The sequence below is a fragment of the Malaclemys terrapin genome, chromosome 17 (assembly GCF_027887155.1).
Source record: "Malaclemys terrapin pileata isolate rMalTer1 chromosome 17, rMalTer1.hap1, whole genome shotgun sequence".
NCBI lineage: Eukaryota > Metazoa > Chordata > Testudines > Emydidae > Malaclemys > Malaclemys terrapin.
Window position 1 is genome coordinate 24875574 of NC_071521.1, and position 22550 is coordinate 24898123.

Below are 22550 nucleotides of genomic sequence, written 5' to 3' on the forward strand. Positions count from 1 at the left end.
CGCCTCCAGCCGGGCAATGAGCTGTGCTTTGGTGAGCCTCCCAATGCACAGCCCCCTCTGCTTGCACAGCTCCACCAGGTCGCTCTTAAGCCGCTTGGCATACATCTTCCTGCTGGCCACTCACCGGCCTGTGTGCTCACAGCTCCCCACAGTTCCCAGGGAGACCCCTAGTGTGCCAGCCCTTCTCGAGGTCACCACCTCTCTGCCAGGGTCGAGCTGCAGACTCCTCCGCCCCTGGGACCACTCGCTGCGATCCCCCCGGGGGACCCTGTTACTGCAAAAGTCCTTCTCGCTGGTCACACACTCCCAGGGGTAATAACCGTCTCTCTCTCACTCTTCAGCACGCCTGGTCCCCGTCAATCCCCCTTCGTTTTACTGCTCCCCAGTCACTTACTGCAGGAAGCGCCGTCCACGGGGTGCAGTAGATCCCACCTCTGCCACCAGTTGTCACGGAGTATCGGGGGACTCTGGGCCCTGCATCCCCGGCTTCCTGCGATTCACCATGACTCTCAGCCAGCCAGTAAAGCAGAAGGTTTATTTGGATGACAGGAATACAGTCCAAGATAGGTCTTGCAGGCACAGACAACAGGGCCCCCCTCAGTTAGGTCCATCTGGGGGTCCCAGGCATCCCAGCCCCCCTTGGGAGGTCAGAGCAATCTCTGCCTCCCAGCCATCTCTCCAGCCCGCTTCCAGCACTCTGCCTTCAGCGACCCCTCCCACAGCCTTTGTTCAGTTTCCCCGGCCAAGGAGTCCCCTGGCCTCCAACCCCTTCCTGGGCTCCCATGCTACACGCCCAGGTATTCGCCCTCGGGCAGACTCAGACTCCCATCCCCCAATGCAGACTATCCAGCCACACTCCCCTGTCAGCATTCACACACCACAGTAAGAACAGGCCCAGTTCGTCACAATGGCAGTCCCTCCTCTCCCCACAGGCAACTCCAAGTTGACCCCCTGAGGGCCTGAGGGAGGGGGCAGGCTTATCCTTGCTGGACCTCCGGAGCAGCAGCCTGGTGGGGCTTAGGTGAGTGTCGTGCCAGGGAGGAGCCTCCCACTTCCCCGGAGCTCACTGGTGCCAGAGGGGAGAGGGCTGGGGGAAGTTCTCCTCTCTGGCCCCCCACCCCAGCCCCAGACTAGCCTGCCTGCTGCACCCCAAACTCCTCATCCCCTGCCCAGCCCCATGCCATGCACCCCAACCCTCTGTCCCAGCCCAAGCCCACACCCAGCACCCAAACCCCCCTCCCGTACCCAGAACCTCAAACCTCCTCCCGCACCTCAACCCCCATCCCAGTCCAGAGCCCACACCTAGCACCCAAACTCCCTCCCTGAGGTCGCACTCCTCCCGCACCCAAACTCCCTCCCAGAGCCTGCACCCCAAGACCCCTCCTGCACCCCAACCCTCTGTCCCAGCCCAGAGCCCACACCCAGCACCCAAACCCCCCTCCCGTACCCAGAACCTCAAACCTCCTCCCGCACCTCAACCCCCATCCCAGACCAGAGCCTGCACCCAGCACCCAAACTCCATCCCAGAGCCCGCACCCCTCCCGCACCCAAACTCCCTCCCATAGCCTTAGGCAGGTGTGGGGAGAGGGGCGGGACATGGACCCATTCTGGGCACCACCAAAAATTATACAAACCTGCCACCCCTGAATGTATGGGTTGGTTGAGGAGGTAGTGAAAACCACTTTTGGTAGAAATTTGGGATGGAAGCGCAGTGAAACTTTATCCTTATGAAATGTGGCGAAAGGGAGGGTGCCATCATGGCTCCAAGTTCACCAACCCTCCTTGAAGAGGTGATAGCCATTAGGAAGGCGACCTTCATTAGGGATGGTCTAGGCAGTATTTGGTCCTGCCATGCGGGCAGGGGACTGGACTCGATGACCTCTCGAGGTCCCTTCCAGTCCTATAATCTATGAATCTATGAATCTATGAAAGATGAGAAAGGGAGCAGAAGGCCATGGGTTCAAAGGGAGAATTAATTAATGACGTAAGGATTAAGCTGAGGTCCCACTGAGGAACGATAGGTTGGATGGACGGTATTTACAGACAAGATCATTCCAGAACTGGGCAGCCAAAGGGAGGGTAAAAACTTAATGACCCTCCACTGGACGGTGGAAAGCACTAATAGCTGCTGCATTCACCCTGATGGAGCTGAGAGCAAGTCCTGATGCCTTCAGATAGAGGAAATAGTCCAACAGCATCTGGATGCCAACAGTCTCGGGGGCAAGATCTTTCTGTTGGGCCCAAGAGGCAAAACACACCCACTTACCTTAGTAGGATCATCTTGTGGAGTCTTTCCTGCTATTGGAGAGGACCTCTCATACTGCTGTCGAATATTCTCGTACTAATGGAAGTGTTCATCCAAAAACCAGGTTGTCAGATGACGCGTCTGTGGATGAGGGATCTGAGTCTGCCATTGTGTTGTGTGAGCAGTTCTGGGAACTTTGAGAGTAGGAGTGAAGGATGTTTCGACATGCAGAGAAGCAGAGGAAAACAGAACTGGCGAGACCAGAATGGAACAATCAGGATGACCTTCGCCCTCTCTCATGGGAGTTTGTGAAGGATGCGTGACATGAATGGTAGAGAAGGAAAGGCATAGTTGACCCGGTCCGACCAGTCAAAGACCACGGGGTCATCCTGCGAATGGGCACCAAGTCCTCCCCTTGAGCCATACTGAATGCACTTGGTGTTGGTGTGAGATGTAAAGAGGTCCCTGATCAGAGTTCACCATGGACCAAAAATGTCTGCAATTACCATGTGATCGGTTGCAAAGTTCCTGCTGAGAACATCGGCCATACTATCCTTGGTCCCAGACAGGTAAGCCACCAACAAGAGGATACAGTTTTCAAGCACCATTTCCAAAGATGCCGAGCTTTCGCACACAGTGCTGGGGACCTTGTGCCTCCTTTCTTGTTTACGTAGTAAACCATAGTGGTGTTCTCCAACATGACAAGCTAGTCTGCTGAGCAACTCCTGAAATTGATGATAGATGACGCAGCTGCATCCAGGGATGACGAGGGGAACCTCTCCAGATTCGCTGGTACTGCCGGAGCCAGGCTGACCAGTGTATCATCCAGCCCCGGTTCCGAACGTCTACTTGACAAAGGGCAGGGTGGTGAGACAGGGAAGCGAGATGGTTCTGAAGGTGAATATTGGGGCCACGAGCTCCAATATGGCCAACCTGGTTGATCCTGCTGTTCCTGCAGCTGTACCAGTGGCTCCTGGGATGAGGCAAAGGAGGGTACTGCCACAATGCCGTCAGAATGCTCTGGTAAGCATGCCTTTGGAATGGAAGCAGCGGACTCTGCATAGTGTCCGAATCCTCAGACTCAGAGGAACCAGAGTCCTGTACAAACGGGGTGCCGACAGGACTGATGGAACAGGGTGTGCTGTAGGAACGTGACCAGAGGGCAACAGATCCAACACAGGAGAGGGAGCTCACTTAGCAGGTGAATGGACTGGAACATGTGGAAACCTCATCCAATCCAGGGCAAACTGTTCCTGAGGCCTGGGAGCACGTCCGATTATCCCCTGTGTTAACACCACCCAGTCCATGGATGGACCCAGGGCTGGGAAGGGGGTCTGCCTCAATGCCAACAATTCATGCTGTGCCAGCGGAGCCAATGCAGGAGGGGTGCATGGTTCGGGGACCAACAGATCCAGTGAACAATGAGACTTCTTCTCACTCTTGTGGGCCTTGGGATGTGCTCCTCTTCTGACATGGATGGTACAGCCTCTTTCTTGGATCTGGAGGAAGACTTACTGCCATGCTTATGCACATGCTTCCATGTTTCACAGCGAGGCCCAGGCGTGAGGTCTATAGCGCTGGCACCAGTGGATCCCTGACTCCGCAGTAGGAGGCGCACTCCTGGTCTGCTCAGGCCAATGTACAGGAGGGGTTCCCGGCCATGATCTGACTATGGCCTCATGGCTACATCCATGAGGTGAATCTTAAGGCACAGGGTCTGGTCTTCCCGGGTACAGGCAGGAAAGGAGAGGCAGATACTGCACCTGGACGCAATGTGGGTGAGTGGTGGAGAATTCTCCCAACCTCCAAAATAGCTGTACAGCTAGTGGGATGCTCATGGGAGCTCAGAGCCAATTTTCAGGCAATGACGTGGTAATTTTGTTTTCCAGATGGCAGTTCTTGTCTAGTATTTGAGCTCTAGTAAACTACTCAACAGAGTTGAAACAGAGCTATGGAAGTGCCCACTGGAGAGAGCAGAGGAAAGAAAAAACACTACTGTAGAGAACCATGCTACTGTACACAGTATTAAAAAGGGCACAGTGTGTTAAGTCATCTCTTTATTAAATCCCTGACTAATTAAACAATCTTCTTGTCAAAGGGGATAGTCATTGTTTGTGTGACTAGGTCTCTGTAAATATAATGAGATAATCTGCCTTTCTCCCTTTTCTCCAATGCCTCTAAACAGCTGGGTGATGCGCCCCATGCCCTACAGGAAGCCTCCACTCATCTGTCATTCTTCTCTGTCCAGCAGATCACCGCTGCTCCAAGCAGCATCAGAAGCCAAGCTGAAGACAATAACGCCTCAGATACACATGCAATCAATCTGTTACCAAGCCACTAAAGAGTTCCTCAGTCTTTGAATAGCTGAGAGAACAATTAGAAAGAAAGAAGATGTGGTTCCTGTAGGGGAAGACAACAAAGGCTGCGTTGATCTACAAATTGCAAGGGAGAGTGCCGAAATACAAGCATTTCCATTAAACACTTTTGACTTCACCATCAAGTAGGAAAGAAGTTTAAAATGATAAAAGCAAAAGCCTTTATATAAGATGGCACCAGGCTGGCTCACTGTTCCACCTGCATGACTGTCTGTTACATTATAGGTCACTAGCCAACAGTTAAAGACTTAAAGAGCCACATTTTCAAAGATGATCTCCAATTCTGGGAGCCCAGTGTCAGCATCACAAGCTTGATTTTCAGAGGCGTTACATATCCACAATTCCAATTAGCTTCCCCAGGAACTGTGGGTATCCAGCACCACTGAAAAACAGGACCCATTTTACATTACTCAAAATTACAGATCAGTTTTGGAAATGTGAGCCTTTTTAAACCAAAGTACTTTCTTGCAGCCTGAAAGTTTAAAGATTTGTCAACATGCACTTCATACCACATTGCTTAAATATGGCAGAGTACCTCCCTCTTCAGCAAATCCTGTGAAAATTCTGCCTTTGGTTACTCCTGCTGAGGGAATCCACTGACTTCCAGCTGTCACAGTTCAATTATCATTGTTTTATTATAGAAATAATAATGTTAATAGCCATTAGTTGTCCTAGTTAACAACGTCTTTCATGGGAGTTTCTGTTTGTCTATTGCACTACAGTGGGCTGTAGTCCACAAAAGCTTATGCTCTAATAAATTTGTTAGTCTCTAAGGTGCCACAATTACTCCTGTTCTTCTTTTTGCGGATACAGACTAACACGGCTGCTACTCTGAAATATACCAAGATAGTAACATAAAGAGCAAGATAGGTTAAAAGTTTTGTGTAAGAAACTTAAATATACAAGTATTTAGAATTTGAAAATCCAAACTTGGTATTCCAAAAATAAAATGACATCACTTTTAAAATATGCAGCCTTTGGACAATTATTACATCCAGAGTCTTGGGGATTGAGAGTCTGGGATTCAAAACAGGAATGGACAGCCCGCTTTTGAATACCAGACTCTCATTCCCAAGGCTCCAGAGGTAGGAACTGTGCAAAGGCTGCATATTTCTTTCTTAAAGCTAACTTCTAATCACCCCTTGCTGGCTGCAGCAGAGCTCACAAGAGAGTAGTAGTATTGATGACAACATATGTCTCTGCAATCAGAACAATTTCATATGAAACCAGAAGATACATCAAATCCCATGTCTTCAGGTTTTATTACAGCAAAAGAGCCAAAACTTCTGTGTGAGAAGTAAACAGAGAGCGAGGGGGAGATCAATTAGTACGTGAAGAGATGATCAAAACACCCTGGAGTAAGCAAAACAAAAATGATCCATGAGGCTCTACAGACTATTAAGCTGGGCAACATACTACAAGCAGGTCACTGATAAGGTCTGATCTAGTGTTTATGTGGGATACAAGGGAGATTAAATGATAAAGACCAAAGGAGGCACAATAGATACATAAAATCCCTCACTAGCATTCCAGGAAATATCAAAAACAGACTTAGAAGCTAAGACCTCATCTACACTTACAATTTAGATGAACACAACTACATTGCTCAAGCATATGTGCCATAGCTATGCCAACCTAAACCCTGGTGTAGATGCAACTAGGTCAATGGAAGAGTGCTTTCATCAACCTAGCTACTGCCACTTGGGGAGGTGGATAACTGACAACAACTGAAAAACCCCTTCTGTCCCTGTAGGAAGTGTCTAAAATATAGTGCTACGGTGCGGTAGCTGTACCACTGTAGTGCCCATAGTGTTGTCATGGCCTAAGAAGCTGGAAGAGAAAGGTTTAGTGCAAGTAAGCAGTTAATTCTTTCTGCACCTGAGCAGCTCTATCCTCATGACAGACAAGTTTCAAAGAGCCACCCCTGTACTCTGCCAAGCAAACTAAGCACCTGTTTTATCTCCAGAGGCTGAGTTTGTGACTAGAACACTAATCTGAAGAGTAAGGCAATAGAGTGAGAAAACCTTATCCTGCAATAGACCCACTGATACCAATATACCACCAGAAGGACAAGTCAGAGCTATCCAAGCCACGTGACAGTTAGGATTCTGTGACACAGAGCCCCATTTGTGGTTCACTACTCTGTATCAGCAACTCTTTGTCTGACCAGGCTGGTCGTCAGACAGAGACAATTAAGGTATATTTACTTAAAAAGTAAACAAAGCCATCAACCTAGTGAGTGGGGGAGGAAGTCTGTGACACATTGGCGATCAATATCATTGTAAAATGTATTCATTAGCACTATATGAGGAATTATGAATACTCACTGATATTATGCTTAAAGTCTGTGACCAAACACATGCAGAAGCAGGTTTTCCCCCAGACAGGAGGAAAGAAAACTATCTACCTGTCTCCAATGTAAAATAAGCATTTTGGAATCAAAACAATGGAAGCCCAATTTACATACAAATCAGTAGGGGGATGGAAACTCCACAGGAAGAAAAACAGCATGAGGTCCTTCTGCATCTTGAAACAGGGTCAATGAACTCTGAGAGAAATAAGGGGAAACAAAGAGCCATGTTGTATATTTCACATTGGGAGACAATGGAAACCAGCCCCTGTACTTTTGTCGAAGGTACTGACTGAGAGAAAGTCAGCCATGGCTGAAGAAGAAAGATTGGTAAGCAGAGATCCTAGTTTTCTGTGATAAAAAAAAAAAAAAAAAAAAAACCACAAAATTCTGCATTTTCCCCCAGTTAAAATGAAATGCTGAACTTTAGTTTCCCTGGCCACGATATATATAGGTATCAGTTGAAAACAATGTTTTACTGATATAATTACAATTTTTAAGCTGACAGCCAGAGCCCCATCCATTCTCCTGATTATCCAAATTTTTGATGATCTGATCTGACCCCATTCCCAATTAGATTGGATAACTGAGGTTCCACTGTATATGTTTTTATTTTTTCACAAAATGTAAAAACTAAAGAGTCTCTGTAAAAACGCAAATTCTGCATTTTTCCATGACAGATTTCTAGGATCCCTGTTGGTAAGAAATCTACCTTGAACAAAGACTGTAGCTCGTTAAGATAGATCTTAGCCATTAGAAAGCCTATTTTAACTTTTATTTGTCTGTAACCATTTTTATCTTTATCCCTTGTACTTGAACTCACTTAAAAACTCGCTTTATGTCAATAAACTTATTTTACTTTTAATCTAAACCAACTCAGTGCTGTGTTCCAACTGAAGTGATTGTTAGCTCCAATTAAAGTGATATGTGATGCTTCTGTCTCTTTAAAGGAACAATGAACCTTCTTACTTGTCTGAGTGTTCCTGGTGAGGACTGGACACTTCAGGGCAGACAGATTGGAGAAAACTCGGGACTTGGAGTGTGTTGGAGTCAGCTTGTAAGTAGTAACAAGGCTGGTGGAGGCTAGGGTGGGGCTCTTGTGTTATAGGCAGGCTGCTGGGGTCAAGGTGTTGAACCAGGGCTCCACAGCATACAGACACTCAGGTATGTCTACACTACAATTAGACACCCAGGGCTGGTTCGTGCCAGCTGACTCTGGCTTGTGGGGCTCAGGCTGGGGGGCTGTTTCATTGCTATGTAGACTTATGGGCTTGGGCTGAAGCCCAGGCTTTAGGACCCTGCAAAGTGGGAGGATCCCAGAGCTCAGGCTGCAGTCCGAGCCCAGAAGTCTACACTGTAAGGAAACAGCCGCACATCCTGAGTCCCCCCCATCCCCTGAGTCAGCACTGTGGATTTTTATTTGCAATGTATACATACCCTTAGGGAACTGCATGCTTATCTGCTGGCTGTTGATGTCCTGGCTGTAAGACACTGCAGCAGAGCATTTAAGCACCCAGAGTTAAAGGGCAGGCAGTAGCACAACCTCTCACTGGTCTAAGTTGAACCCCAAAATGTCACAGATGCATTAAATCTACTTCTAGTATGGATCCTAAGAGTGTGACTGCCTCTCCACGCTGGCAGTCTCCCTGATTTCACTCAAGAGAACCTTATGAGCCAGAAATTCAGATAGGGATGCTTCTCCTCTACATAAGAACATAAGAATGGCCATACTGGGTCAGATCAATAGAACTTCTAGCCCAGTATCCTGTCTTCTGACAGTGGACAGTGTCAGGTACTTCAGAGGGAATAAACAGCACAGGATAATTTTGAGTGATCCATCCCATCATCCAGTCCCAGCTTCTGGCAGTCAGATGCCCAGGGACACCTCAAGCATGGGGTTGCATCCCTGACCATCTTGGCTAATAGCTCTTGATGGACCTATCCTCCATGAACTTACCTAATTCTTTTTTGAACTCAATTATATTTCTGGCCTTCACAGCATCCTTGACAATGAGTCCCATAGGCTTACTGCATGTGGTGTGAAGAAGTTCTTCCTTTTGTTTGTTTTAAACCTGCTGCCTGTTAATTTCATTGGGTGGCCCCTTGCTCTTGTGCTATGTGAAGGCATAAATAACACTTCCCCAGTCACTTTCTCCACATCATTCATGATTTTACTATCATATCCCCGTTTTAGTCATCTCTTGTCTAAGCTGAACAGCCACAGTCATTTTAATCTCTGCTCATATGAAAGCTGTTCCATACCTCAAATCATTTTTGTTGCCCTTCTCTGTACCTTTTCCAATTCTAATCTCTCTTTTTTTAAAAGAGATGACCAGAACTGCACGCAGCATTCAAGGTGTGGGTGTACTAGGGATTTATACTGTTGCATTATGCTGGGATACTGCACAGATGTGTCTTTTACTGAAGGCAGAGTGAAGTCCAGGAGGAAATACATACAGTAGAAAAGTCTGTGTTTTACTTTCCATCTGGTCTAGGGTTGCTGCAGGAAAAATTGCAGAAGTATTGTAAAGGTTTTTATTTTAGTCTATCATCAAGAGAGAGATTATAGTGCTATGCTTCAATTAGTAAGTGCCCCTCATCTCAATCCAAGTTAAACTCAACAAGTGTAAAGGAGACATCCCAAAAGAAATCTACCAAAGAAAAGCCAACATGATGTGATCCTAACATACAAAAATGTCCATATTTTTAACAAAGCAGCCTATATGAAATTAGCCTTAAGGCTTTTCTTCCTGCTTTCTCCCTTTTCTGTTTTTCTCTCCCCTCCTCTATACCCCTGCCCCAGCCTCATCACTGCAGCCAAGTTTTAAACAATACACATGGAAAAGCAGCTTTCAATCTGTTCCTGGAATGGCTAACTTAATGAGGCCACATGGCATCCCAGGGCACTCTGGAGGGAAGGGTTCAAAATGCTTATTAGTGCAGGCTATACCGCTTTAAAAAAATGTCAAAAAAATTTTAACTGGCTATTGTGTCAGCTTCTTCCCCCCTGCTGCCCAAAGAAAAGAGCATCCATATTATTTAAAGAATGAAGCGGTTATGGAAAAATGGAGAGATCCATTTTCCTCTCCAAATTTAAAGATTTATGGAGCAATACAAATCTCTTGCAAAAAGCTGAAGACTTTTGCAAGTATCAAAATGCTCAGGAAACTGTTGCCTAAACAAATACCTGTTTTTCCTGAGGTATATTTTCCAGATAGTAAGAAATCAAAGTTCATTTCAAATTACAACAGATTATAAACAGACTTGCATTCATCCCAAACTGCATATATTAAATGTGTTTGGCCCCAGTGAATTCAAATTCTATGTGGCAGACTGAAGGAGTTGCCAATCATGGGAAAACTCTACACGCGAACAGAAATGTGAGGTTATTGCTTCCTTCTTGAGCAAAGCAGAAAGACACGCTCTCCCATTTGAGGGTATAACAATCCCAGTATTTCGCACCTTTTTTCTCAGAAAAAGAAGTTGCATCTATTTACAATTTACATTGTCCTCTATGTTACCATAAATACTGAAAGCTACTGGTGCTGCTGATACCAGTAATACAAAAATTGCTTTTCCAAAAAAATTTGGTTCGATTGCTGAAAGAAGAAATTTTCCTTACCTGTAGTAGCTGTAAGTATATTATAATATATGTAATATGAGCTAAGTATTTAAAACTATGTTAAAAATGCTATTAAAGTTGCAATTCAAGGATGCAAAGGTTGAGAAATATGCCTGTGTGACCTTAATTTTCATCCCTTGGGCATATGATCTAACCTTTAATTATATGGTCACATATTTTTTTGTACAGGACTCTTGCCTCATTTAGTGCACAAGCAGTAGCAAAACAAAATGCAATAGCATCTTTTACACATGGTTCTCTTGCATCAGCAGAACCTACTGTATTGGCGACAAATGAAACAGAAAACTGGGAGGACTTTCTAAGGCTTAAGTCTCTTTCCAGTAAATGCTCTGAAACCTTTTCACGTTAACCCTGTGAAGAAAGTCCTCCCCTGGAAAAGCATATGGGTTTGGGGACAATGTTGCCTCATCACCACCTGAAGAGGGTAGCACCAATTTATCTTTGCAGCAACTTGCAGAAGGTGCATTGTCACTAAGCTCACTCACTCTATGAGCTGACCATCACAAAAATGACCTGTCATGTAAAAAGCTAGAATCTGTTTTACAGTAGGGGTGTGGGTAAGCATAAATAAAGGAAAAAACTAACCTTCTGGCCTAGTCTCAGAGCCCTTATGAAAATCTCTCACTGACTAAGGAGTGCATGAGTTAGGGTTACCATACTTAAGGTTTTAAAAACGAGGACACTCCACGGGGCCCTGGACCCACCCCTTCCCCACCCCAACTCCACCCCGGCCCCACCCCAACTCTGCCCCCTCCCCTGAGCGCCCCGCATTCCCCCTCCTCCCTCCCAGCCACGCGAAACAGCTACCTGAGTGCTACTGGCTTCACAGTTTGTCGGGCAGCCCCCAGACCTCTAGACCCGCTGCACCCCGGGCCGGGCGCTTCCCCAGTGCAGCCGGAGCACGGGAGGGGAAACGCCCGGCCGGGGATGCAGGGTCTGGAGGCTGCCCGGCAAACCGTGAAGCCGATAGCGCTCGGGCAGCTCGGCTCTTACAGAGCTGAGGAATCAGGGAGCAGCAGCAGTCGCTGGAGCCCGCTCTAAGGTAAGCCAGGGATGCTGGCAAAGCTGGTAGTATTTTTCCCGGACATGTTCGGCTTTTTGGAAATTCCCCCCGGACGGGGGCTTGATTACCAAAAAGCTGGACATGTCCGGGAAAAAACGGACATATGGTAACCCTAGCATGAGTAGGCCCCAAGTGTGTAAAAACAGACAGCAAACAGGCATCTTTTCAGCCACTCAGCCCACTGACAACTAGTAAAAGTCTAATATTTGTGAGGGGAAAAACATTTTCATCGATCACATTTCTCATATTCTCAGCATCATGGGACCTTTCCTTCACTATCTGTTATTTACAAGTATCAGATAACTTAATTTCTCCCCCCACATGATCCTTCCTTTATTATTGTACGAATGGTAAATCAAATAAGTGAGCTTTGCATCTTGTTCTTAGGAAGGCAGGAATCATTCTCATTCCAACATGTTCCAGGAATACTCTGTCCCTCACAGTCATGAGTCACACTTTTGGGGCTAAGAGTTCCATAGTTCCAATGAAAAATAGTTGTTGTGAATTGTCATGCTTGTATAGAGGACAGCTATGTTTATATTCCAGTGCAAACAATCCAAAGAGTATAGCACTAGGGTCAGATGCTTTCAATGGCCTGCCAGGATTATTAGACAAGCAGCTGTATTCTGATCCAACTACAGCCTTTTCAGGGCCAATGGCTTCACACATAGATTCAATAAATTGCACGTCCTTACCCCCAAATTCAGGAAGTTGTTATTGACAGGTTAAGTCAATAAACCATCACATCAGATCTGAATCATGGGAGCTAGACATGCAAGGAAAGAGGGGGAAAGGGTGACCCTCAGATAACTTTGCTGAATCTTCTGTACAAACAGATATTTTTCAGTAAATATAAAATGTTCAATTTTCTGTTTTCTTTTTACACTGCCCAAATATGCCTTCCACAGAGCAATGCAGATTTCAAATACAAAACTGACTAAGACTACAATGAAAATGATGGCGGGATCACAGAAATCATAAATTAAGCAACAAATTTATCGATGAGGATCATTGGAAATTACTACATACCAATAAGTCCCTATTTCGAGCATGGTTCTCTAGACAAATATAAATCAAAAGCTGAAAGCCAAAGTGATACATTAGAAACATTTAACTATCATCTATTGCACATAAATATCATTTTGACTATGGCTAAAATTTATGGATTAAATCTGAATTTTTTAAAAATTAGGGAATATATTTTATTAACCATCTGTGCATAACATGCTACCGAGCCTGTTTATGACCATTTTCACACATCTACAATTTTCCAGGATTATCGTTACTATACAAGAACAGTAATATTTGACAATCTCTGTCCTCAGCTATATTTCACATATCGTATAAGCAAACAAGATATTTTTCTAAATGCACTCTCTGATACTCAATATACTTTGGATAGTGTTCTTACATAATTACTGTTTGACACCATCCAGAAATACTCAGAAGACCTCTCATTTGAAACTTGAATCACCAATACAAAAGGTTCACTGAAAAGCAAAACACTAAACCAGAACTTTTAAATAGGCACTGAAATTAGGAAATGAGTTCTATAAATATAAAGTATCTGAAAAGTCCGTTGATTATTGATAAATGCAGGACTGCCAATTACAAAATTCACAGTCTCCAAATTGTAGGCATTTGTCTTCCAAAGTTACATCAAAACTCTGATGTATTACTCTGGAATTTAACTCCTTAAGATGCAAACAGAAATACCCTTAGCTGCAACTTATAAAGAATAACAAAGTATTTAAAAACCTTATTTCTCAACAAAAATTCTGTAAGAGCCTTATAAAGATGTCAAGTATTTAACTCTCAAGAGATTTAGCGATTGAACAGCAGCTTCTCAATAGTTCAAGTTTGCTTGCTCCCATTTTTTTTAATCTGACATTGTAAAAAGGAACTGTAGCTGAATGGTATCTCTCTTGCATTTCACCCAGTTGAACAGAAACACCCGCCAGTAGTAATAATAACTTACCTTATAGTCTGCAACCCATCACGTCTCCAAATCATTTTCCTCCCCAGAATAAATAATCTATTCAGTGGACAATGCAACAGCACTCTACTGAAGATGAATGTCCACTGATGTAAGTGGTGGTGTGGTTCACCTGAGAAGTCACTCTATGCCTAGTCTGGTAAATGTTCTCTTGTACACTGCTACACTCTTAAAACATAAAAGCAGGCATCCAGCCAAACAGCATATTGAGAAAATACCATGGAAAGGTAAAAATAATAATAAATAGTTAAAAGTAATCAGGCTGATTATTAAGACAAATCAAAACATTCTCATTAGGTCCTTCTGACATGTCTAAACTACTGTGAGCACTTTTTCTACAGACAGAAGAAGTTTTTCACAATGAAAAATTTGAAGTTAAAAACTGACAACAGGCTTGTCTGTCATCCAACAAAGAAATGTTTCCCTCCTCTCAGTAATAATTATTTCCATGTGATGGGCTCCAATGTGGGGAAAAAAAGGTTTTTGGATGAAGAACATAAAGGTAGATGAACAGGTAAGGAGCTTGCAGTACTCAAGGAAGATGTATGAATGTTCTCATGGCACTGCTAAAGAATAAATATCCTCAAAATCCACTATACACATAAATAACAAGAGAGTTACATAGCCAAAGGGAACAAAATAATTCTAATAAACTAACGTTCATAAAGACATGCCTTATAGGAGATTTTTTTAAGTGTGCATTTGCCCCCTTTCATACCTCACCATTCTTAGCTGATGGAGTAACAAACACAATATAGCACTTAAAAGCAATCATAAATTTAAACTAAAACGACGTAGAAAAAGATCCAGAATGAATGCCATGTCCTGTGCTCTAAAAATATTGAGCAATTTTGTCAAACGTTTGTAAGCACTGATGCCTTACAGTGCAACAATATTTTAAATTCCTATGCAAATAAGACTTGGTCTACACTACAGACTTATGACAGTATAACCATGTCGCTCAGCTTAGCGACACAGCATATACTGACCAAACTCCTGGTGCAGACAGTACTATGTCAACATAGCTACCACCTCTCACGGAAGTATAGTACCTACGCCGACAGGCAAAGCCCACCCATCAGCGTGTGCAGCATCTTCACGAAGTGCGACAGCGGTGCAGCTACATCACTGCAGCTGCGCTTTTGCAGCACTGTATATGTAGACAAGCCCTAATTATAAAAATTCTGAATAAGCATAACGTTACAAAAATAAAGCATAACAGATAATACATGCTATACTAATCTCATAATTTTAATAGCCATGTCCCCATGAGAAAAGACGAGTACACAGCTCTGTTGGAGAGATGGCTCTTGGGAATAGTATATGGCGGAGGTTGGGGGGATTCTTACACCAATAAAAAAAATCCCATTGACTTCATTGGGCTTGAATTGGGCCCAAGGAAAGCTTAAACTAATGGTGTTTCTTCAAACCACATTTATTTCCACCTCAGCCAAACTGGGAAATAAGTAGAGGAGTTTATTGTCTTAGTAGGGCTACAGCATTAATAATATTTAGCCTTATTTCTCACACTAGTATCTCCCCTATCATCAGTACCTCCCCGCTAGCTCTACTAAACTTTTACTACTTCCTACACCCATGATATGGGAGCAGGGTGAGACTGACTGCCTTCGTAAAAACAAAGTAGAATAATTCGTCTGGAAAACACCTAATACATTCAATTGGAGTTTTTTGTGGGGAAGGGAAAGTTTTCATAGAAGTAACTGCCAGCAAATGAGAATAGGGAGAACATTCCACCTTTAACAAACGTGCTTCCTGAAGTACTGCCAAACAAAATCCCTCTCACCAAGTCTACCTAACACATGGGAGGCGATGTATTTAACTGACAGACACTGCATTCTCATTGTCACAACTACACATCATCTAGGGGTTCCACCTCCAAGGCACAGAAAAACCAGTTGACCTGTGGATGGGGCCAGGACCCAGGGCTGGGGGCAACTATGGGGAGGAGTTCAACTCTCAGAAAGTTATGCGAAACTTGGAGGGATTTTGGGGCAGGACTAGGGTGCCACTTCCCTATTGGCTGGCGTCTGCCCCTGGCACATTGCATGCACACAGTGCGAGACTCAGGTGCCGGCCAGGTGGTGACAGAGCACCTTCAGCTGTGACATGCGCAGCCAGTAGTCAACATCACTGCATGCGTGGCCTGTCTCAGACGGAAGCACAAGGCGAGTCAGGGAGCATATGCAGACCAACAGACACTACTTTCAAATTCTCCAGCTCTAGGCGCATGGTAAGCATGCATAACCCTCAGCGGAATACAGTAGGGACCATTACTTGAAGACCCAATCAGGCCAGTCCAAAATGGCCAGGTAGCAACACTAACATCATCCTTGTTTAGGCCAGTAGAGATGTGAAAGGGCATTGGAGTAAAAGATAACTCTGCCACAGTAAAGTAAATCCCACACTTATTATAGGTAGGGCTGGTAACACTGCCTATTATTAAGGTTTCACAACACTTCCCATTACAGGACTCTGTTTTCAGTTGCTATAACTGTCTAGGCTGAATTATCCATGCAGAGTATCAACCTCATGCTGAACTTTTCTGGAAAATTTCAGCCAAAACAGTTCCGCCGTTTCCAAGAACAAGGTGTGGTTAGATGTTGATAGCTGTTTGGCTGCGTGTGTGTGTTCCCTCTGTGTGCTGCCCTGCGCAGACCTCAAGCGAACCACACAATGACCACAAGATCCATTAAGGAACGAAGGCACCCAGCCAGATTTATTGTCGATGAAGTACAGTACTAGTATCCCGCAGACTAACCGACCACTAATACATGTATGCCCGTAACAATGGACCAGCTCGGTGAATGGTGGAACTTCCCATTCCTCCCTAGGCCAGACGAAGATACTCCCTCTGAGATGCATCTTTATACCTTGATACAAACAAGTTAGTACTGCCCCTCTGACATAGTTAGTTATTGCCCCCTGATGTGGCTAGTTATCACCAATCACCTTGTACATGTTGGTTCAATCAAAACATCTCTCTTATGTACTGTCATCCTGACCTTATTTTTTAGGAGAGGGAGTGTGTTCCTGTTATCCTTGGGGAATGTTTTCGTACCATCCTTGATATTGGGATGTTCTGGTACCACTTGATATCAGTATGTGTTTCCGTGAGTACTCTGTGACTTGCACTTGTTAGGAATGTGTATCTCTGCAATATCAGGCCTGTTCTTGTCAGATTCTGTGAGCAGGTCCTGCCTCATACCAGGCCTCTGATACAAGGGCTTATGTCTCAGGCTCTCTTCCTACTACACAAGGCTAGGGAAAGATATGTTGTTTTACCTGTGTTAAAAAATCCTTTCTTTGAAAAACACTAAAACTCCCATACTTTGGAGCAGGGACTTGATATGTGGCATGGACGGGGGGAAGGGGTGACCATTGTGTCAGAGATGTATCCTTTGCCATCCTGGTGAAAATCCACCCAGCTTTGGACAAGTTATAAGCCTCTGAAAAATCCCAGTTCACACATACTCAATAGAGACTTCTTAGAATGTAGCAGCTAAAATTTCTGAAGATTTCATCCTCACTGAGCAAGCTCAAAGCAGTCACAGCTCCTACATGTGACAAGACTACATGTGCACCATCCCCACAGGGCCACTGAGCGTACTCCAGCCCAGAGATATATGGGCAAAGTTGGACTTTCCCAGTAATGGCTGTTCTAGGCCAGGGTGGAGCTAGGCCAGGGGTGGGCAAACTATGGCCCTTGGGCCGCATCCGGCCCATCAGGCCTTTTAATCTGGCCCTCAAGCTCCCGCCAGGGAGTGGGATCAGGGGCTTGCTCCGCTCCAGCGCTCCAGCCAGGGACCAGGGTTGGGGGCTTGCTGCATGGCTCCTGGAAGCAGCGACATGTTCCCCCTCCAGCTCCTACGCATAGGGGCAGCCAGGGGGCTCTCTGCCCGCTGCCCCCGCCGCAAGCGCTGCCCCCCACAGTTCCCATTGACCAGGAATCGAGGCCAATGGCAGCTGCAGGGGCAGCGCCTGAGGACGGGACAGCGCACAGAGTCGTATTGCCGGCGCCACGCCTCCGTGTAGGAGCCATAGGGAGGCATGCTGCTACTTCTGGGAACTGCTTGAGGTAAGCGCCGCCCAAAGCCTGCACCCCTCAGCCAATCCCCGTGTCCCAACTCCCTGCCCCAGCCATGATCCCCCTCCCGCCCTCCAAACCCCTCAGTCCCAGCTCAGCGGACAACCTCACCTTCTCCCCATCCCAAACCCAGGTATTGGCTGGCAGAACCAGTTGGCATAGCATTTGTAGGTTTTCTTGACTACTTCTAACTACCTCTGGAGTTCTTGGTGTATTTGCTGGATGTAGGCCATGAGTTCAGTAACCAAGGGCATTGACAATTCAGAGGGGATCTCTGGATGAGCACGAAGATGGAAAACATAGTTAGCAAAGAAGAGACTCTGCTTGGTGGAGGCCTGTGGCATTGTTGTAAGCAAACTCAGCATGAGCGACAGCCAATCATCTTGATGATAGTTTAGGAAGCAATATACTGTTCAATTACATAATTGATCCACTCCACTTGTCCATTGGTGCCCTGGTGCTGTTGAAGTTAGGGCCTCAATAGTCAGGTGGCATAGAGATTCTCGCTACAAGTGGGAAATAAACGGGGATCCTTGGTCAGATACTGTAACCTGGGGTGCCTGTACTGATAAGGCTGCTTGGAGATTAGTTCTGCTGCAGGCCATGATTATGAAAGAACCCCTCCTGTCACTGTAGTGAGCTGTGCCGCTGTAGCTTTTTAAGAGCAGACATAGCCAAAAATGGGGGTTAGCTGGGCTTAGGGATACTTACAAAAGTGGGCCAGGAAAGATTAAGGTGTAATTAAGGCCTTTTATTGTTTTTACCTTTTGCTCTATGTGCTTTGCACCTTTGGGGAATGAATAAATAAAGGCTGTGGTTTGAAGACGTTTTTTGTGTTGCTTTAATCAACTTGCTCGTCACAAGACCCCAAAATGAAAGAGCTTACAAGTGCCAAATGCAGCTGGGTCTGTTGCATTAAACATGGAAGTAGGAAGACTGCAGACCAGAGATGCCATCTAAAAGTGGGTTTCATCCGAAGTGAGGTGCAGGAAGCCAGGCCTATCACCGAACGGGTGCATTCAAGAAGGGCTATATGGGGGTCTAAAACTGCAGGTCACTCAGTAATCATGACACCATCATACCCTACCAGCCATCTGGCCTGCTAAACCCAGGGTTGTGAGTTCAATCCTTGAGGGGGCCATTTAGGATCTGGGGCAAAAATTGGGGATTGGTCCTGCTTTGAGTAGGGGGTTAGACTAGATGACCTCCTGAGGTCCCTTCCAACCCTGATATTCTATGATTCTATGGTCTGTTGAGATATTATTTGAAACAAAAATATCAGCAATCTAGTTAAACCTACATAAATATAATTGTTCTCATAAAGGGAAGGTTTCTTAACTGTTTAATGTCTTCTCAGTTTAAATTAGGCTGTCATTATATCCAGTTCCTAAATAAAGTTACCTAGAGGTAAAGTAATCTTGGTTCAGAGCTCAGTTCTTTTTCTATTATTATTTGACCGAGTCTTTATACTGTTTTGTTGCATGCCGTCTTGGAGAGTCATCTTTAATCTACTTAAGCATCTTAATGTTTCCTCATTAAATATTTGTAAATGTTTTAATCAGCCAGAAAGGTCGATTGGGCCTTGGCCTCTGCTGGATACTAAATACTCTCCCAGAGTAGAAGGGATGTCAAAGTAAGAACAAGAAAAGGTGGTGGAGCAATGCTGACACTAGGAATAGTGACAGGAGTGACTACTAAAAATAGCTGCCACCACATGGTGGTTTCCATTTTAAGGATTCGCAAATCCGAGATCTGATTTGCAGGAATACGAATGAGAAATTGCCACACTGATCTATAAATGAGATCCGGAGCAAATATTATTCACAGCTACATTAAAAAAATTGGAAAATATAAAAAGATCTTCTACCCTTCTTAAAACCAAGATTTTAAAAGTAGTCAATTTTTTGATTTACAAGAGTTTGCCTAGCAACTTTTATCTAAAAGGGAATTTCTAGGAATTCCCGACAAAGAAGTTGTTTGAACAACTAATTTGTGCAATTAGTGCATAAATGCTTATTTCTCACGCACAGCTTTATACAGAGGGTGGAGTCTACAGTGAATCTATATGCTTCTGAAATTCATAAGCTACAAATTAAAGAAACACACCAGGAGCTAAAATGAGTTTCCAAGAAAAAAAAAACAACTGGTGAAGAAACAAAAGCCAAAAATTCTTCCTGGCTGCTTGCTTGCCCCTCCCCCCCCCCTTTTTTCCCCCTTCAATTTAACTTAAAACAAAATGAAAAAAAAATCTGTTTGGAACCCAACACGTCTCTAACTAAAAATGTGGTGTCTAGCCTAAAAACAGGCTGTTGGACATCATGCCAATATGAACAGGATTCCCATAGACCTGCTGTTTCTCAAGCCCTTAATGTGGTTCAACTCAGACAAGTGGTTTTAGGATTCCCAGTTAAAAATCTGCAATCTACATCTGCAATTCATTGGAGTTTCTTAATTTTTTTTTTATTTGTTCAACCAATGCCATGCAATCCAGTAATAATCAATTACTGATCCTGCAGGAATCCCCACTTCCACTTCCTAAGAAGAGCTCCCTTGGCACTGGTAGTCAAGATGTGCATTTCATCAGCACTGGTTTGCCAGAATTAAGAAACATTATCTGATAAAAGTAATGAAAATGCTTGGCAACCCAGGATACATAATTACGAGAGACAGTCTAGGAATGGCAGGAACAGAACTTCTAGCTTTGTGTGTAGTACAAATCATTTCACCCATTTCCTACAAGACTCTAGTCACATTACATTTAGGGGGAGCTCTTATGTTAAGAAGGTTATACAATTATCTGTTTCGAAGCGAGGTGGCTTAGAACCAGTGGTTTTAATTTTATTTAAAAGAAAATGTGAAATTTTCATCTAACTGCTGGGAAGAAATTGCTGTGTTGGAAACAGCAGTGGGGTAAAACTTTCATTGAAATGTGCCAAAAATCAGGCACTCCAATGTCAGTGTTCCTGGCTGCTGCACATCTAATCAGCTGGATGCAGTGCTAAGAACTAACCCCAGTCTTGCTAGCAAATCTCAAAAATTGTTTTGTGGGAGCAGGATAGGGTTTAATATTTAGTTCTTATAAAATACATTACATGATCAAAGTGCTGTAGCAAACAGATAAATAATTATTAATGTTCCTGCCCCATTAACCATTTCAATCTTCCATTGTAATGGGAACCACATATAAAACATCGTGAGAGTTAAACGTATGCATTGCAAATTATAGATCTAAAAGCAAAAGTCCCCCAAACACATTTTTATAGTGCTTATCCCCTTAGCATCCAAGTGACTCAGAAGGAAATCCTATCATGTGGTATATAATGTGTCTTTATTGCCATGTCCATCCTGTGTAGACGGTAAGGTCCTTGGGGAAGAGACCATGTCCTCCTCCATATTTTGTCTAGTGCCACTGCTACGGTTAAATAAATTGTCCTAAAACTCATAACTAAAATACATTTGGAGATGGTGTAAATGGTCCCAATAGTCAGAAAGAACAAGCTATAGCAGGTTTCAGAGTAGCAGACATTCCCTCCCCTTTGTCCCAATTTAGATTAAGTTGTACATTTATGAGGAATTTTTTAAAAATTCCTTACATTGATCATGCTGCCATCACTCTTCCCTAGTGAGCTTCACTGTCCCAGCACACAATATAATCCCAATATGAATTCCAGCAATGGGGCACAGTAAGCTCTACAGGGCAGGGATTGTGTTTTCTTATACATCCATATAGCACTTAACCTATTTAGGTCTCTACTATAATATACTATATGACATCGGAGTATCTAGATACCTCTCATGTCCTTGACCCTTGACAATCTGGCTATAGACCTAATTTTGGTACAGAGGCTGCACTGTTTGTGATGTCAAATGATCTCCTACTGACAATGGATCAAGTTCCAGTGTCCTTGCTAGCATCATTACATTTATCAGCTGCCTTTGATACCACCAGTCATAAGTGTTGCTGACTCATCTATGGACCATGGATCATACTGCCCCCCAGTGTCTTGGTTCTTTCCTCTTGGAAAGATCACGAGTAGCTGTGAGCAACTGCTCTTCTTCCCTGAAGGGTCTCCAGTCCAATATACTATTCTGTCACTCCTTCTGTTCCAAATATATATGGGGCCGCTAGGAGGGTTAATAAGGAGACATGGGATGTACTGATTTCTGTCGGTTGAACACACACAACTGTATGTGTCTAATTCTCAAACCTGGAGAACAATGCAGTTCAGCACTTCCACCAGTTAAGACTGAGGCATGATTGAGAGCAAGCTGCCTGAAGCTCAGCTCAGCAAGACTAAGGTGAGGACAACAGGTTGGAGGAAACAGTCAGAGGAGATGGTGGCAGTAACGTCAGCCCCTTTAATTGAGCCACTGTTTCTCCACTGGTCATGAAAATTCTCTATTTAGGGATGATTTTAAATGGAATGGATCAGGAATTTTCTGTCTGAATGATTTTCTAATAGAAAATGCAGTTTCTTAAAAAAACTGATGCCCCATCCTCCCTAGCTAGACTACACCTACCACGATACACCCAGAATCATAGGATTCCCCTGATGCACCATGCAGCTCAGTCAGCAGTGTGGAAAATGTAGTCTTCCAGGGAGGCCAGCCCACAGGAGAGAAAGGGGGAGATGATGGGCTTTACAACGGGGGCTCAAACTACAACTCCCATAAGGAAGAGAAATGCTGCTTAATGCTGATTTGCCCTGAAATGAATTTTTGGCCAATTCAACAAAACAAAACATTTTGATTTTAGGAATATTGAAATGTTTC

The 22550-nt window shown here is 44.4% G+C and overlaps 1 protein-coding gene across 8 annotated transcripts in view; it reads right to left on the minus strand.

The window, feature by feature from the left end:
• EXD3 (exonuclease 3'-5' domain containing 3) overlaps window positions 1-22550 on the minus strand; it is a 598889-nt gene that overhangs the window by 525247 nt on the left and 51092 nt on the right. Inside the window, exon 3 of one of the 8 annotated variants that reach the window (XM_054007606.1) lies at window positions 7088-7168. The exons of 5 other annotated variants lie outside the window; for them this stretch is intronic. The gene's annotated coding sequence lies outside the window, so the exon portion shown is untranslated. Of the gene's footprint in view, window positions 1-2266; window positions 2285-7087; window positions 7169-13654; window positions 13755-22550 lie in introns of those variants that run through there. 2 more of the 8 variants (XM_054007607.1, XM_054007608.1) reach the window with 2 other exon arrangements.